The sequence below is a fragment of the Gavia stellata genome, chromosome 11 (assembly GCF_030936135.1).
Source record: "Gavia stellata isolate bGavSte3 chromosome 11, bGavSte3.hap2, whole genome shotgun sequence".
Lineage (NCBI taxonomy): Eukaryota > Metazoa > Chordata > Aves > Gaviiformes > Gaviidae > Gavia > Gavia stellata.
Window position 1 is genome coordinate 27,577,047 of NC_082604.1, and position 19,430 is coordinate 27,596,476.

Sequence of the window (19,430 nt, forward strand, 5' to 3'; positions counted from 1 at the left end):
GCTCAGTGGCATCACTAAGTCTATATATAAAAATGTATTAATTAAAACCAATTTCATTAGAATGCTGCTTGTTTTAGTGCACACAACCCCTATGTTACTGCCTCAAAAGTTTCTTGGAGTTTAGCATAACTCCGGTGCTGTCCCAGAAGCATATTCAACCTATCAGGACTGTGACCCCCCTCCACTGCAGCCAACTCCTGCACTGTCCACCTGCAAATCAAGCAACATAGAAGTTAATAATGATATTTGTTACAGTCTGTTGATTGTTAAAGGTATTTCATTCCTGCTCCTCATAAGCTCCAATACACACCGAAAAAATAACCCAACAAAAAAAAAAAAAAATTGGCATATGACAGCTGAAAGTATTGAGACTATATAGTCATGGTATGTCATATTTTTCACACACTTCAATTTTGACATACAGAATTATTAGGCTATTTTCCTGTCTCATTAAAAATATATTTAAAAATATCTCTGGACTACAACTTGCACTGACACAAAGTAGAAAGATCCAACTGCTTTAAATAATTTAAACCCCAAGTCTTATGGAGCATTAATTTGTATCAGGAAGTAAACACACACACAAAAATAAAAAATAAGATAGACACCTTTATGGGGTATTAACCAGCTCCAGGGAGGTGTGAAATGAAGAGGTTTACGTGACATGAAATGAAGATTTACATAATTAACCCATATGAAGTAGATGAAGTAGAGACAAACAACCCATAAAAGTTAAAACCTAGAGAAATGGAATGAGATATTTTGAGTGAATTAACCCACAATGACAAAGTCAAAGATGTACAGGAGATGTTAACTCACACCAGAGGCTCATGAAATATCTTTTTTGAAGCATTTTAGACCTTTCAGAAGCTGTTACTATACTTTACCAAAAAAAAAAAAACCCACCACACACAACCAAAGTACTGTTTACAAGAAAATTAACTGGCCTTGCAAAATTGTCTGGGTACAGAGCACATAATTACTACCTGAGTTTAAATGAAAGTTAACTGTAAAAGTTTATTCTTTTCCACATCAAGAATTTGTCTGCAAGAGAAAGCAGGGCAGGAAAACCTGGATGTAAATGTCCATCACAGCATCTGGTGGGAAGGGGACAGAGGATTTCCCTGCTCTGCCCTGGAGCGGCTGGAATACTGGTCCACCTCTGACAACGTCAGCTCGGGCTACACGGAGCAGACTGCGAGGCCAAGCATGCAATAGACAGGGGTTACCAGAATTACAGTCGTTAATAACCGAAATATAAATAAAATCATGCAAATAGAAAATTCAGTATTGGTCCTGTTTTAAAAACAGATGGGTGCTTTGCAGAAATAGGTCACGGATAGCACAGACCTTGGAAGAAAACCTTTGAATCACAGAATCCCTAAGGTTGGAAAAGACCTGTAAGATCATCGAGTCCAACCATCAACAAGCAAACCCCACCATGCCCATTAAACCATGTCCCACAATACCTCATCCACACGTTCCTTGAACACCTCCAGGGATGGTGACTCCACCACTTCCCTGGGCAGTTTATTCCAGTGAAGCTTTGCTTCTTGTCCGTACTTTATCATCCCTTTCCTCCCCCCCACAGCTCATCACCTTAAAAGGTACTTTTTAAACAGACAGACGTGTTCCCAGCTATTTCACATACAGTGACCTTTCTGTAGCAGTTAATTACATAGTTAATCTAAATACTTTTAAGTGTCACTATGCAAATAGTTGGTGAGCTAATAGGATCGCTTGTGTACTTTGAGTATACTCCATTTGCAACCTTTGTCACTAGCACAGCATGGACTATAGTTCTGTTTCTCATTTATTTCCACGGGTCTTCTAGACATCTCTCTGGCTAGTTTCGAGGCTACTTCATCCCACCAGGAAGCCAAGAGACTTTGAATAAAGAAACGTTCTTCAGAAACTTAAAGAATTATGAATTAGCACTGTAGCAGAACGTTAAGACAGACAGACATAGCTGTCTGCTATTTCTTTACATTCCTTCACAACGCAGTTAGATAGCTTTAAATATACTTGTAGACAGTATGCACAGAAGATATTTTATTTACATCTGTAGCATCCACTTCTGCAGATGTAGCAGCGTTAACTCCACACAACAGAACATTCAATATGACACATTTTTCTAAAGTTTACAGGCTGGATGGTACATCCAGGTTCTACGTGGTTGGATAGTGTCAGCCATAACTTGACACATGGCAGTAGTCGGTCCAAGAAATACTGTATTTTCATTAACCAGTTGACTAGAACCCTCTCAAACAGGCGCTACTAGGACATGTAGAAATTATTGTGGCACATAGATATGCTGAACACCTGTAACACTCCCCAGTGACCTTGTCCATAGCTTGGCAACACTCTGCACTGCTTAAAAAAAAAAGAAAACATACACCAAACCACTAAGCACTACCAAAAATCAAGATAGACAGCAAAACAAAGAAAGAGTAGCCAGTCAGCAAACTGTCATATTGGAAAGGCTAGAAACCAAGTACTCAGATAACAATCCCCAACCATCTCTACAACAAAAAGACTTTCCACAATGTTATTGTACACTGCAAAATTCAGTAGTCTTTAGGCGTGTGTTAAGAATGACGGGTTTAACTTGGAGAACGTCAACACAAGTATCTTTTAAACCTTCATGAGTAATTGTTGCAAGCAAACAAAAAAAAAAAAAAACAAGACTATATGTTGCAGTGAAAATTTAGATGGCAGTAAATTCCCAAGAGGTTAATAATGCAAGTGGACTGAGGGGTGTTGATTTTACCCCCCCGCCCCTTTTTCTCTTTATATAAACACTTATATAGAATTATGTCAAATGTTGAGGGCAAAAGCCTGCTCTGATCACCACTGAAGCTCACCATTGCTAACCCTGCATGTAGAAAGCTCCTCAGCATCAGTGGGAACTCCCTGCAAGGAAGCGGGGCAGAATACAAAGTAGAGATCTGCAGCGCAGAGATGAGTGCTGCAGTGAGGGTAGAGGAGGATTTTGCAGCAATGGACAACAGGATTATGAAAGCTGGGAGAAACTGTCCGATATTGGCATGCTCTGGGGGAAGACATGTTCCCTGGGCTTTCAGCATGAGTGGGTTCAAAACCAGACACTCAAACTTTGAGTCGAGGAAAAAAAAAATAAAAAAGATAAGGGGCTCATGTATATAAGATGGTCATCACAAGCCAAAAGCAACTGCATCCTGAGCAAGTTGCACTACAACTTTTTATATTTTTAGGAAAAAAAATACTGCAAAAATACTGCATCCAGCTGAAGCGACACATGACTTCCAACTCACCACGAATGTATCTGCAGCCTTTTGTTTGGTCTCTATTTTTAACACTTTTAACACTTTTTTTAAAAAACATTTCCAAACCCAGGATTATTAGATGTGTTTCTGGATACACCTAGATGCCTTTATAAAAGAGAAGTCGGTTACCAGCACAGTTGGCATTGTCCTGTTTGCCTTGAGGACTAACAGCTCACAAAGACTGTCCTTTAATTTCTTACACAGCTATCCAGGTACTGGCTTATTTCACCTGGTTTACTCAATATATTAGTTACATTTACCTAATCGCTTAGGTTGTTCTGGGGTTTTTTTGCTTTTGTTTTGGCTTAGTATATAAAGAGTTCATGGAAGGAAGTCTGGGTGGTTTCTACATTTATCCCCTCAATCAACATTCACATGCCGAGGAGGCACTGAATGAACAGGAGGCCCCTTTATGACGAACCTGCAGCAACCTGCAAAAACACCTCCTCAAAATTTATACTCAAACCTTAACATTTGGGTTTTGAGTCAAAGGCAATGCAGACTCCTTTGACTACATAGTAAAGCCAATACCAACTGGTCAACTCAACAACTAAGGGACACAAGTCTATTTCTCACAGTGTCAGCACTATAAAACTGAAGCGCCAGTGAGCTCTGAAGATGAGAGATTCAGTTGAGTTTCATGCAAGATCGTGTTCTCCAGAAGGTCAGAAAGCTGCAGGGAAGCCAGCCAGCAAACCTGGGTAGAAGTCTGCATATGTGACAACCCAACCATGTCAAATTGGTTGGGCTTTTTTGTCAGGCTTTGTACCTTGGGGTTTGTTTTTTTTTTTTGAAACAAAAAAAAAATTGACGCATTCATACACATAAGTAAGGAGCAAGTGAGATGTTCCTCCAGAAACCATCCTACACTGTTCTCCAACATGTTGTAAAGTACTTCTCTCTCTCCAAAACTAGCAGGAGTCTCTGAAGACATGGTAGGGCTATGAGGTTTGACATTGCTGAAGAGCTACCAAGGAGGGTGAGGTTTCTTGCTCCCCTCACATCTATACAGTTCCAACAACAGAAACCTGAACCGTGGTCTAATATTAATAACAGTTCTCAGAGGCATCACTGACTGCCTCTGACATCACTGTTTCATTATTTAAATCTTTATTATGCTGTTGTACAGCTTTATTTGCACAAAAATTATCACTATAAAGAAGCGGCTTTCAGACTCCAGATATGCATTAATTTTAGAATGCTTTATATTAGGAGCTTCAATACAGAACCCCACTCATGTTACTCACCCAAGTAGTCCCAAAGGGCTCCTAACACAAGTCAAGTGAGTGGGTGAGAAAGTGCCTGCTGTTTTTTTCTTTTGAGGACACAAAATTTAGGCTGATTTCGCAGGGCTAGGCTTTGAGCTAAGAGAAATCTGAAGACCAGGGTCCAAGTCTTGCTATTTTCTGCTGCAGAGCTTTCCTCAGCTGAGCAGACAGTATTCAAGGATAGAGACGCATTGATTTGAATTCAAGATAATTTAATTTTCAGGAGAAAGATGACTTGTGTGTCGTGCCCCTCCACCCCCCCTTTTTTTTTTTGCAAAATCAGCTTGCTTTGAAGGCCAATGCAAATATCCTAAATGTATGCTCATGTATCTGTCCTACTTCTGCAACCTATTTTAAGCATTAAGCAATTCTAAACAGGCTGTGATTCATCTCAGGTTATTAAGGAGAGAGAGCAGGAAACAAGAGAAAAGAATAGTCCCTAAGATCTGATTTAATTTTGATCACTTTAATTCCTTGGTTTATATGTAATAACAAGTAGTTGTTATGATTCTGTGACAATTCTGAAAAGAATCGTTCAGTTTTTTGTATTTATCAGGATTTATGCAAATTCACATAATCAATCTAATGATTAATATGATTTTCAATTTATTTCCCCAAGTATGCAAATGTCCTTTCTCTTTATGCAAATTATCAGGACTACTAGGTAGTCTTCTTTTTAGATGACCACTTTTCCCGAAATAAAACACTTCAACTATGCACAATGGCATTCAAGTCTTACCTGCGGTTTTGCATCGGTCTAAATAAACAGTTGGCTTTAGCTGTAGTCTAACCACCATTTTTTCCCAACAGCTTATTCTTCATATAAATGAAGATGAAGAAAAAAGAAATGAGAGTATCCATGAAACCACAGTGGTCAATTTGTCAAGTCTGATAAATGTAGTGCCTGCATCTAAACTAAGTGCCTCACTGCTTTGTGCCCTTGCATCAATTAACATTTAATTTGACTTTTTACAACCTCACTTATCACCAGTTTTCATTCCTTTGAAGCTAGCAAATGTTAGCTTTTCAAGTCTGTCAGTTTATGATTACTTATAACCAATGCAATTTCAGTTGAATGTAAGAAGAGATTAACGTAACACAAGTGCAATTCTCCTACGGTATTTGAAAAATGAAAAGACGACATTCAAAGTAAAAAAAGACTATACGATCCTGCTGGCAGTTTTCTAACAAATAATTACATTTGGCGACAAACTAAACCACAAGCAGCTGCAGAAACACATTGTGTCTTTATCGGTTTAAACATTATATGGGCCTTTAGGGGAACAATGGACTCTCTCACTTTCCTATTTACACCCCAACAGATCAAAGTCACAGCTAATTGAATTGCAAAACAAATCTAAAGAATTGCAATACATATTTACACGGCCCACCAGTCCATAGCTGTTCTGTGAAATTTTGACACCAGATCTGCAGAAATAAACCAGTGACACCGCCATGGTTTTATCAGGATTAGAAGAGGAGATTAGATGAAGGCTTGTAAAACTGAGTAGAGATAACCCCTCTCCTGTGAGGGTGTGACCCAACCACTAACTGATCACAGCACGAATGAAGTGTGAACACAGATGGTGTTTTGTAAAAGCCCACCTCAAAGTTTCTTCTCTCTTCTGCAGGTTTTTTGAAGTGGTGCTCTCAGTAGATTCACAACATACCTACAAGATGACACCTTCTCGCCTAAAAAGAGGCACATGTAGAACATGCCAGTCATCAGCATCTCAGTAGATATCAGCTGCTTTATTCCAACTGACTGGTTAAATAACCCAAAAATATCCCATATTCCTACTGCTTTTTTAAAGAGTTTTCAGATGAGGAGAGCCAACATGGCACAGCTCTACATCTCCCACATCCTCACGGGCTATAAGCAGAGTCCCTGTTTTCTCAGCTCAGTAGCTTAACCATTCTTGCAACAAATTAAGATTCTCTGTAAGGAACTGGATGCACATTCATTTACACCCATATCTCCAGTCTTCAGAACAAACCACAGGTGGCCAAAAAACAGGCTCATGAGTTGAATCTGGTTTAGGAGGCTCCAAGCCACTGTACTTCCTTCCTTCCACCTTAATTTTGTGTTGCAGCCAGGGAAAGGGACCAGATGAGGTCCTCCAATGAGGGAAGGAAAACCACGTATGGCATGGGACACCATGGGAAGTAGGAGATGCAACCATAGGCCATAGCCTGGGACAGATGTTTTCTAGGCACAGACACCAAAAACATGCTCGTACCCACTGCCCCGCACCCTCCTGCCCAGCCAGGACACAGGGACAGGAGAGTCCAGAGGCGAACTGCAGGGGCAGAGCGTGCCAGGGAAAAAACACCCATGTCCACGCAGTTCAGCTACTAAGATTTTTATTAGATAGCAAAAGAGTCCTGCTTATGGAGATGTGATGCTTCCTCATAACTGGTGGCTTCCTAAAAGGAATGAGCATCCTTATAACTCTTCAATGCTATAGAAAGACCACCTGCATCCATCCTTCTTTTGCCTTCCAAGGTCTTAGCAGCCTCTACCGCCAAGTGAAATTGCTCCATAGTGGAGAAGGCTGTAAAAGAAGGAGAGATTCCACCTCCATCCCCTTCCTAGGGATTTGCTTGATAAGATACATCAATAAGGCGAGAGAACATACAAATCTCTAGTTAGCTGCTCTGATGAGGTAAGTAAAATGATCTTGGTTAAGCAGCTGGTTCTGAACTATGGATAATTTTTTGCTCTCCCCAAGCGTTGCGCCAGGCTTCCCCCTGGGGAGCTCGCTGCAGGCTGGCTGCCAGCAGCACAGATGACAACTAAAACATGCAAGAGATTGCTTAGGAGGTGACCATGTCCCAAGGGACAGTCTCAACCACGGAACAGTGTTCCCGGAGAGTTGGTTGCCAATTAAAGATTCATTTCATCTTCAAAAACTATATCCGAATAAACAAGACCTCTCTAAACTCTCTTTCTTCTGCTTTCTCTGGGGCACTTTGGCTGTCTGGAGGTGTCCCCTAAGATTTCCATGAAAATCAAATGTGACAAAGAAATTTAAACACATTAACAACTGGAAATTCAGTGAGATACTCAGAGATGCCCAAATTAAATTACCATGGCACTACAGTGCTCTTGAATCATCTTTCCTTTCCAGCTGCAGACTACATTAATTGAAATACCTGTTTTAAAGACAGTGACAGGAAGAAAGGTAGAGGAGAATGCTTTGATCTATAAAAACATTGAAAGGAACATGTTATAGTGTCAGAAGGAAGAAAGAAAAGAGGAAGGAGACCTAGGAGAACTAAGGAGAAATCAAGCATAATACAGCATTAAAAAAGAATTAAATGTCAGAGAAAATTGGTGAAGGGAAGCCTCAAGAATAACTTTGTGTAACTCCTTTTAATCTTAGAAAATTTCAACACCTAAGAAAAAATCTGAAGCATCAAAACAGCCACTGAGAGAAAAATAAATAAATTCCCATGCTTGGAAAAAGCGGCAGGCTGGTTGTGCCAGGCAGAGTTTATCATACTCAGAGTTTTCCTGTGGAAGATGTGCACTTTCAGCAATTAAGTTACTCTAAACTGGCCAACTCCAGAGAGAGCATTCAGCTCCTACTTTTAATAAAATACGACCCCTGTCTGTATTCACCCCAAATACAGACATTTTGCAAGTTAAAAACAAATAGATAAATAAAAATGGGTATGACCCCCTGGACAAGAAATATTTCCATAAATAGACTTTTCTCTCCATTATTTACAATTGCTTCTTCTCAATGCAATGGTATCAGCTCTTATTTATAGTGCTGTTTTCGCCAGGCAGGATTAGGTCTTATTCATCCATGAAAACCCTAGTGTTTTCATGAAAACGGATTCATCTAAGCACATGTTAATACCAATCACTTATGAAGCATTCAGCAAGATGTAAAGCTAGGAAGCTCTACTACTCTTCAGCTTCAAAAGCTGGGAAAATAATGTTGCAGCAAAAGCCATAATATTGTGAAAACTAACTTTAGGGAAAGAAATACAGGCTTCCAGCAGAAGCATGTAACCAACCATTCCAAAAGGGTCATATTTATTTTTCAGAAATGAAATCAATAGATCAGCCAAACCAACAATCAAAATTTGTTCAGGATTCTAACCAAAAATCCACAGAAGTCAATTCAAAGCTTTTCAAGGACAGAAGATCTGATCCTTTTTTTTCTGATGACCCAAATCCCACACAAAGCCAGTAAGACCGCTTCGCTGGCAAGGAGCAACACAAAAGAAAAACCCTCACTGGGATATAAAAGAGTTCTATAAACCAGGAATAAACATGTTAGTGTTTTTCTCTTCATCTACCTTTGTACAGATTTCCTGATGTTGCTTGAACTTAGCCCAAGCACGAAGTCAGCCTCCATCTGTTCTCATGGGCAAGGGAGCAAACTGAAGATTGCTAAGTGACCCCGAGAGCTCCTGCGGATGCGGGGCTGACTTGAGAGAAGCAAAGAAATCTTCCAAAATTCTTGAATACAAATATACTGCTTGTCCCCAGACTGTCGTACACCAAAGGGTACCAAGTTATCGCTTTTTCTTAACGGGGTAGAATCCCTTGTGTTTCCTGTTGGAGGGGAGCCCAAGTTTTCGCATTTCTCTGTGTTTTCTGCAACATATTTGGGTGTGCCAACACAGCACGGGACAGCTTGGTAGCAGCTCCTAGACCAGAAAAGACACTGATGTGCAATTTACTAAATTAACTACAAGTCACCAAAAACTTTTGTACCTTTTACTCAATGAAGAAAAGCATTCCTTCAGTCTGCCTCTGCAACATAAAACATCATGACTGGCTCTTACCTCGGCTGTATCAGAGCTAAGGACAGGGATTTGTGTCAGCCCTGATTTGTGGGAGCTGTCGAGGAAGGGAACATTTGTCTAAATGGGATAAGTGACAGAAGAAGAGGACACAAGCAACCTGGGGCCAGGGCAGGTGAGGAGAGATCAGCCCCAGGCACGATCTTGGCAGCAGAAAAATGTATTTGTCTTTGGTTTACGGTTTAATTGTAACAATTCCTGTAAAAGCACCAGCATAACTGTATTCAAGGAAGGGGCCGTTTCACTTCACAAAAAATACTGATTGGGAAAAATTGACTACTTAATAATGAAGATGTTGTGTAAACTGTCGGGCTTTTTTTCTTTAACAAACGTTTAATACATTCTATGCTTCAATTCATTAAAAAGCATCCCCCACATTTCCCAAACTATAATTTATATTTAGCCGAGATGTTGGGTGCTGCTGTTCAAATTACTCAGCCAACCATCAGGTTTGGTTTGCGGATGAATTCCCACACTAGGCAGATGATACCAGCTCAGAGCTCTCAGAAATATGAAGCTCTTCAATGCAGCTATTCCCATTATTAAAATTCTCCTCAAGGAAATAAGAGGCTGAACAAAAGGCTTAGTTGAAGATACTTAAAGTTCATGCATATGCTGTTGGAGCTATCAAAAGGTGCATTAAACAACTTCCAACAGGAACGCACCCCATCTGTTTTATGCTGTCTTGCACACAGTTAGTCTAATTAAGCCTCCTAGGCAGGCTACAGTTCCCCAGCGGGGTCTGAACTCTGTTTAAATTTAGAATGATCTCAAAATCTTTGAGCCTTTGATTGATGTCGCAGTTACTTTGTGACCATTCAAGGGATTCCTCTGCTTGCCTTTGTTTTAGTTAGATGACTAATTACTGCATAGTCCATACCAATTAACACTGATGTTAGCAGTTAAGACTGTTAGTGCTAACTATTTACAAAATTAAATAGCACATCAGGCTTGATAGCCAAGAGGGAAAAAAAAAATTTAGTATTACTTATTCCTTAAGGGAAAACAATTCTGAATTTCTGCACACGAATCCCAAATAAGAAAAACACTTAATCATATGCAGATCTCTAAATGGGTTTACAGGCAACAAATTCAAGGGAAAAATGTATTTATGAAGCTCCTGGTCTTTGTTTAAAGAGTTCTGATCCACACATCCTGAACAGATATAAAAATATATCTCATTTTCCTGAATATACCCTCCAAAATTTAATATGTTCTCTGTAACATACTCGATTAAATTAATATCCACAAAAAACATACATCCTCCACGATTTAATTCCAGAAAAGTAAACACTTCTTAGACTAGATCCAGAATTACCTCTCAAGTACAAACATCACCACGCTCAACGCGCCAGAAGGCAACTCACCGCTGGTATGAATTTCTGAAGTCTGTGGAGTTGGATGTGCTAAGCCAAACACCGAGTTTATCTCAATAACTACATGTAGTTCACAAGTTTAACAAGGTCCACACTACACTAACATTTTTTATGTTATAAAGCTCTATTTCCTGTGTTTCGGTTAAATATGCATCGTTTATTTAAACAAACCTGCATGAAGAAAATAAAACTCAATCTCTTAAATACCGACAGGAGCATAAAGGTATTTTTCTTCCTGGCTCTGCATTAAAACAGACAGTTGGTGAATTAATTCAGAGGAAGCAGGAAAAAAGAAGTGATAAAAGAGCAAATATTTTTTTTAATTCTTTAGAGAGGAACCTGCAAAGGTTTCCAGAACTGTCCTCCTTCCCACTGAAGGTTTCTGGTAGCCTTACACTGGCTTAGGAGGCTCAGAGCTGCAATTGCCTACGGGCAGGCACCAGGGTAAGCATTGCACTTGGGTGTGAAGATCCCGCACGGGTGTAACCTTGGCAACTTATATAAAGTGTTTATTAGAACTACAGGAATCCTAGTCCGGTGTTCTGGTTTTAATTAAATCAATCTAAAACAGGAATTCATAATTTTGTTTACAGCTATTCCACACCAGACAAGTTCTCCAGTGGGATCCACTGAGAAACTGTGGTTCACAGAATCAGAATCACAGAATCACTAAGGTTGGAAAAGACCTGCAAGATCATCAAGTCCAACCATCAACTAACACCAGAGATGTAAGGGAAGTTTATGTAAGTGCTAAATTTTTTATACCTGCAGTAACATGAACAAATCTCAAGTTCAGAGCTTCACACAAAACGTTAAAATTTCTCAGTACCAACATTAAGAAAGATAAATCCAATATTTTCCCCTATAAAGAAGATCTGAAACAACTGTGTTTAGATGTCAAACAGCACAACAGTATTTTCACAGGCTAGATGTTACCAAATACCAGCTTACCCTCAATAAAACACGCCCTTCCCACAACTGCAGAAATATTCTCTGTGAGGCCAGAAAAGTTTTCTGCTGATCAGAATGTATTTTTATTCTTCTCCTTCTACAAAAAATAGATTTTAAGGGAAACACTCTTTCCCTTTAGTCTGCTGGGGAGCAGACAGCAGCAATTGGGACCAGGGCCAGGCTCTTCACCTCATCCTGTTCACTCCCTGCTACAGCCAAACACACCAGACAGCCCCCAAACACCTAAGAACATGCCTTAAAAGCAGTATTTATTTTACATTTTTAGTAATTCTTCTTGTAAATGATCCATTATCTGTCAAACATTTTTCTGCTTCACATGCAGAACAGAATATTACGAAATTTGGCTAAAATTAAAATCACGTCACTTCACTCGGATGGCTAGTAAAGCAATTGACCTCCAGAAGAAAAATGTCGTATTAACAAATTCCCATCTCAGAAGAAAGCAGCAGCTGAAACCACACTCCACAGAAAAATGAAGAAAATTACTGTTTCATGAGATCAAATCATGTTATGAAAGAAAAAAAAATATTTTCCATTATTAGTTGCCATATAAATAAGGAAGGTACAATTATTTCTCACAGCTCTCTGCATGTTCTGAAATATTATTTTTGTCAGAAGTATAATTGAAATGACTCTCCCTGACACTTGGGCTTCATTAAATATGAATTCATAGCTTTTACTAAAGGATATCTGAAAATATTAGACACTTTGCATGCTATCATTAGGCATCCGGGAACATGTTGCTATTACAGACGAGGATGGCGGTGAGCTGCAGAGACACGAACAATGAAGAAATATGTCATCCTACCCAACCAGGTAGTTACGGATAACAAGATTATTTCACAATAGTTGACCTAAATTAAAGATAAAGGATTAAAAAGCCATCACTCTGGATATCGGTATCCTCCAACTTTTCCCTCCCTGAAGCTGTTCTGGAATATTGACTTTCTAAGGACATCATCATCGCTTTTTCAAACTAAACTGATTGGATTTGAGCCCACATAAATAAAGCAGAGAATAGAGTCCCAGACATCCCCAAGCAAATATCAATTATTTCTTTGAAAAGCAAAGCAGGACCGTGATTATTATACCTATTCAGACACAGTCACCTGAGCCACAACATTTCACATGTTATAAAACAAGATAGAAGATTAATATGCATTGCTGCCAAATTTTATGACATTTTTGTGAGACCTCCAATGTAAATTGTAGAGCTAGTTTATATACTGTGAAGCATAGATATACAGGCACGAACAATGGCAACTTGCTCTGCCCCGGAGAAAAGGACAAGCTGAGCTCATGACAAGGGAGCTGAAGGAAGCAGCACCTTGGGTTGGCCAGCCCTTACCTTGGGTTGGCCTTGGTGGTGCTTGTGGGAGACCAGAGGGGCAAGAACTTGGTGCAGATCATCACAGAAGCAAAGGGATCGGCCCCGCCATGTCCATGCCAGAGGCAAGCCACTGGTTGCAGCAACCTAATTAAAACAAAGCTTTCAGAAAGTCACGCTGAAAGCTGAGTACTCAAACCAAAGGGATTGTGTCTCAGGGCTCCTGGAGACCTTCCATTCCCATCAGGTTTCCTGGCTCCTCTTTTGCAAAGGGAGACCCACAACAGAGCACAGAGTTCGCAGTCTGTCCTGGCTGCAGGGTTTCATTGCATTTTCCTGTATTTTTTTTACCACCTACTTAAAGGGACCAGTAGAAATTCTTGGACAGAAAGCTGAGAAAGGGTATGAGGAGATATCAAGCTTCCCTGCTTTTAGACAGACCATTGCTTGACAAAGAGGTGTGAACTGCTACAGCAAAGCAGCTTCTCCAGCCTGGCCTCCATACCAGGAGGGAAATGGAGGAACACAGCAGGAGACGAGGCTGCCAGAAACCCCCGAGTCCCATGGGGTGTCTCCATCCAGGACAGCACATGGATCAAACACAAAATGGTCCAAGGTGCTCAGCAGACCCCAAGCTCTGTGCAGACTGGTGGGCTTTTTGCACGCCTGTGCCCATCAGCCATAAATCAGAGCATCCGTAAGGCAGGAGCTACTAGATATCCGGCACAGTAATAAACTGTTGGTAACCAAAAACTGACAGTTTTGGTTTACACCTCTGACAGAAACGTTAAAAAGAAACAAGCACGCAAAAAGCAACTTGCTGCTATACTATTCGCTTGCGTGTGGAAGCAAGTCTGTAATAAGAAACCCAGACCCCAAAACCCAGGTGACACAGGAGATCTGACAGAAAGCAGCAGGCTTTGATTGCACACCACGGATCTGGTCCATTGCCAAGCTCTGCATCCATCAGCACATAGCCAGCAGCTCGGGTGGGAGGAGGAGACAAGAAATACGGTAATTTCCATTCCCTGGTTCATTGTCGGCCAGTTCAACAGAAGCAGCTCTGTTCCCTAACCTCCTAATTAGCTGAGGGATCAAAGGGGCCATCAAGCACCTTCTTAATTGCAGCAGAGCAATTTTGTGAAATAAGCTGGATCTAATTTCAGCAAGAGGGTTTTGTTATACTGAGTAAAGGAAAAAGTCAGAAACTCCCCATCACTAGGCTTTGATCAGACAAGTGGCCAAGGAGGAGGAAATAACAACAGCAGAGCTCAGATTAATTCCTCTTTGAACAGGAGATAGCAATGATGTTTTGCTATCAAATGTCAAGGTGAAGGTACAGTCATGGCAAAAGACCACTGAAACACTGACTGAGTTAATGGTTTCTTTAACATTTCAATGAGAAAGATCTACCCTTTTGCAATAGCAAAAGGCAGCGACAGACATAGGTTTGTGTTACAAAAATTGCAATCTGAATCGCATTCAGGATTTTAAATACCAAACGTACATGAGCATTTGATTCATTTGGTGCAAAATGTGTTCAGAAGGTCTGTTACTTTAGACGTAGTGTGAGTTTTGAATGTCCTCACAAGTTTCATGATACAGGCTCAAGCCTCCTCTCAAGGTCATGATTTAATTGTATGAAACTGTATTGGAAACCTAACATAAGGATATTTAAAGTAATATAGGAATAGTCTACCTCTGTCCCAAAGATTAATTTATTAATCTAGATTACAAAAAAAAACCAAAAAATTGAGAATGGAGAGTGATAACCATAAGATCATACGGATGCAAGATTTTAATTATTTATGTTTAAATAAATTGTACTGGCAGAAGTTTTCAAGGGAGTTTAAAGGAAACTGGCTTCAAAGTTGCTTTAAAATTCCGGATCTTTTGAAAGTCTACCCATCATTAATATCAGTAACTCCTGCTGACCAGAAATAGTCTGGAAATAAATATGCAGTGTGTCAAGAAGAACCAAAGAGCAGTAATCAGATAAATACCTCCTTCCCACACTATGCTTCTAGCCTCCTACTCAAGAAGGAGCTCAACTTCAGGGTTAATTATAGCCAGAAGATAAGAGCATCTTCCCTGTTTGATGCACAGTGCACGTACTGTCCTTGGCAGCCGTGAGCAGCGAGCCTAAGACAGCAAGAGAGCAAGTGCAGGCTGAACCCACCTCCTCTGCCTTCACAGCTCTTCTGGAACGTTATCGGGTTTGAGACCTCCACACATTTTGACTCTTCTACCCTCCCCGCATATGAGAACGTACTTTGGTGAATCCTTGGGGAGGAAAAACACCAAGAAAAAAAAAAACCTCACTTTTAAGTGGTTTCTGTTTGATGCACAACAGCCAGCCCAAGAATAGTGATCCCTAATGGTCCGCTACAGAAGGAACAGAAGGTCCCTAGTCGAGAGTTTGCTGCATTTACCAGATTTCAATGTTGTTTGTTGTTTTGTCTTTCACTGTTAAGTTTTGACTTGTTTTATTTTTAGACTGTAAAATGGGGGATATTCTGTAAGGGTGTTCCATGGGCTATGCCATCAAAAGTTTAAAAAAAAAAATATCAGTACCCTCATGAACTTGAAGGTCACCCACCACAGGACCTGCTAGCTGTAATGCATTAGGTACAGCTGCGTAGCCGAGACCTTTCTAAATCTGCGTACCACAAAAATAAATCATGGAAACGCAACATTTTGCCTCTTATTTGTAAGTACAGTTTCTTCTGGAATTACAGTGACTTTAGCAGGAGGAAGTATTAATGTGAAAAAAAGGCAACCTGCCCTGGTTTTAAGGTCAGGATCAAACCGGTCACATCATTCCAGGTTACCGCCTGACTTCCACTGTCAGCTCCTGCTCAGCCACAAAAGGCAAGTTGCCACCAGAAAAGAGACCAATTAAGAGAGTATTAGTAATCCAGCCATGTCTTCTTGGCCATGAATAAATTACAACATAAACATAAATTAAAACATACAGTAACTGTTGAATACAAGATGTCTGCAAACTATTAGTCTGCTGTGAAAATAGGACACAATATTGCACAACAGAAGGACATCTTAAATCCCTTGGCAATGCTTTCTGATCCTGTCCTTGAACTAAATCAGCACCCTAAATAGCTGTGCAACATTATGCATGTGTCCATATAAACACATATTCTTCACCAAAATGAAAGCAGACCTCTACAAAAAGCAAACAAATTATTTGTGTTGCTGCAAGAAGTTCAGGGTCAAGACATCTCTGCTCATACATAGGCAGTGACCTGACAATCCAAAGGCTGATATTTGCTCTCCTTCCGGGAAGAGTTCCATGAATCATTTCCCCATGAATTCAATATCCCCTATGTGAAGCAGCATCAGATACGCACAACGATTCGGTGCTGGGGTTTGTACCAACACAAACTCCCTTGGGCCTCTCTTAGGAAAAAAAATAGCACAACCACTCTGGCAAAAAAATATAACGCACACACCCCTTAATCGAGGGGAAAAGCTACTTTCAATGCAAAAATACAAGTGATGCTCATTATAAGATGGCAGGGGACAGAAATAGCTGTTTGCAGTAAGATTCCAATACCTGTTTGCTTTGCTAAGCGTACACCCACACCCATCACGCTGGGCAAGGGAAGCTCAGATACCCGACACGCAGGGCATAGGTTCGCTCCGCTTGCATGATACCAGCTCACATCAGGGAGGATTCACAGCTCCATCACAGCACCAGTCCTACCCATCCAAGACCTCAAGCTGCTGAGTGCTGCCAGCTGGAAATGCCAGGGGCAGCATTGCGGGAGCACCCCAGCAGCTGCACGCACAGCAAGGCTGTGCCTGGCTAGGATGGGCGATTGTCCTAAGCCATACAAAAGCAGGTAGCTTGCTTCTACTCCAGGTCAGGTTTCTCACATGTCTTTTTGTCTATAGTGAGATTAAACAAAAAAAAAGGTAAAATAAATTCAGATGAATCACAGAATCATTAAGGTTGGAAAAGACCTGCCAGATCATCAAGTCCACCCACCACCCCAACCCCACCATGCCCACTAAACCATGTCCTGCAGTGCCACATCCACACGGTCCTTGAACACCTCCAGGGATGGTGACTCCACCACCTCCCTGGGCAGCCTCTGCCAGTGCTTCACCGCTCTCTCAGGAAAGACATTTTTCCTAATATCCAGCCTGAACCTCCCCTGGTGCAACTTGAGGCCATTTCCTCTTGTCCTATCACTTGGGAGAAGAGACCAGCACCCACCTCACCACAACCCCCTTTCAGGCAGTTGTAGAGAGCGATGAGGTCTCCCCTCAGCCTCCTCCTCTCCAGACTGAACACCCCCAGCTCCCTCAGCCGCTCCTCAGCAGACTTGTGCTCCAGACCCCTCACCAGCTCCGTCGCCCTTCTCTGGACACGCTCCAGCACCTCAGTGTCCTTCTTGGAGTGAGGGGCCCAAAACTGAACACAGCATTTGAGGTGCGGCCTCACCAGCGCCGAGTACCGGGGCACGATCCCCTCCCTACTCCTGCTGCCCACACCATTTCTGACACAGGCCATAAACACTTCGAGTGTTTATGAGTTTGGCCATAAACACTTTCATGCATGACATCAAAAAGTGCCTCTGCATGAAGTGCTATATGTACACTTCTCATTTTGAGAATACTCTACACTGAAAAAGTTTTTTAAAAATGTTATAGCAATTTGGTATTCAGAGCCAGTCCTAAGAGTAACAACCTAATAGGCAAGTGACAGCAGAAGATGGAGATCCACAAGCAGCGGTGAAGGCTGAAGAGCAGGACAGACTTCAGAGGGAGGTTACTAGAAAACAGGTTCCCAGTTAGAGAGCACGGAAAAAGGTGCTCGTAACAGGAGACAAAAAACAAAAGCCACATGGACCACAGAAGAAAATCCTTCCTAAAAAGAGAAATGTAGGAGGAAGAAGCCTAAATGAGAAAGAACATGCACTAAAGAGCATCAAGAAAGTGCCGTGAAGTGCCTGCCCACTTAAAGCATTGCCACAGGGGAGGTCTGGGAGAAGATGCTGATAGTTCTCTGCATCCAGAAAGGTCAGGCTGCTCTGCTAGGCATCTCCAGCACAGAAATCATCCTCACTAAGTGGCAGCAACTTTTTTTTTTTTGGCATTTTATCCTGATCTGATCCCTTATGTCTTAACTAGTGGTGCCTTAAGGGGGATAAAACTTCATCTAGGTAGGTATAGCTCATCCTTTGGGGTCAGAGTGTCCACTTCCCAGGCTCAGACTGAGCCTGTAGCGTGGGGACCTTGTCAGAGGCAGACAGCTATGTGCAGCTGATCAGCACTCTCCAACATTTAGACCCCTGCACTTGCTGTTAGGTAGTAGATTAAATTTACTGCATGTGTACGGGAGTCACTGCGAGTTTAATTCCCGAGCTCTCAGATCCTTAGTCTGCCTATCCCAAGTACTTCTTCAAAGTAATTGATAATTCCAAGCCCAAACCCAACCCAGTATTTGGTAAGAAACCAAAAGGAACAACAGATGAAAACAGCACACATGCCCCAGATTAAATTATATCTGCAGTATTTTTATAAAATGGTTTTAAATACTTTTTTTTCTCAGAGAAAACACTGGCACAGATTTCATTAGATTAAAAAAAGAAATTCAGCATGTAAAAAAAAAAACTTATTAACAAACTCAGCTGCCTTGAGTCTCACTTTAAAAAATTTGTCTATAAGCCACTTAGCTCAAAAAGTTGATGTCCATGAGTCTGAACTCACTTGGATGGAGACCCAGCATGGCTGGAAAGGAGGGGTATCGCCTTGCCTCTTCCTTGCACCACACAAACCTCCTAGCTGTGACCCTTCTCCAGGGTCCACAGAACGAAAAGAGGGACCCCCCGATGCAGAAAACTGGTGTAAACAACTAATCCAAAAGTCAGACATCTCCACAATTAGCAGCTTAGGCTCCCTTGCTGAAATAACTCCCGCTTCCCTGGCACCTTCCAAAGGACAGAGAGCAAAAAATGCGTTTTGGTGTGGAGGGAAGCTGGTTCCACCGGTGCTACCTCTGAAGCAGCACAGACCCACTTTGAAGTCTTCTTGGGCAGGAGTTGAATTTTATTTTTACAGGCAACTGCTAGAGACTTCAAAGGCCCTGTGGCTTAGCTACAGTGCTTCAGATATAGTATTTGCTATTGCATCCTATGTTTCAGGTTTGCAACCATTTTTCAGTAAAATGGGGAGGGGGGGAAAAAATACTATTCAGAACAGGAATGGGTAAAACCACGCCACATTCTCGTTTCCCAGGGTTCGCTTCTGAGAGTCTGCAAAGGGCTTTTGAATCCTCTAGACATCTTCCACATTGCTGAACAGCAACCAATTAAAAGTGAAGTTATGTCCATTT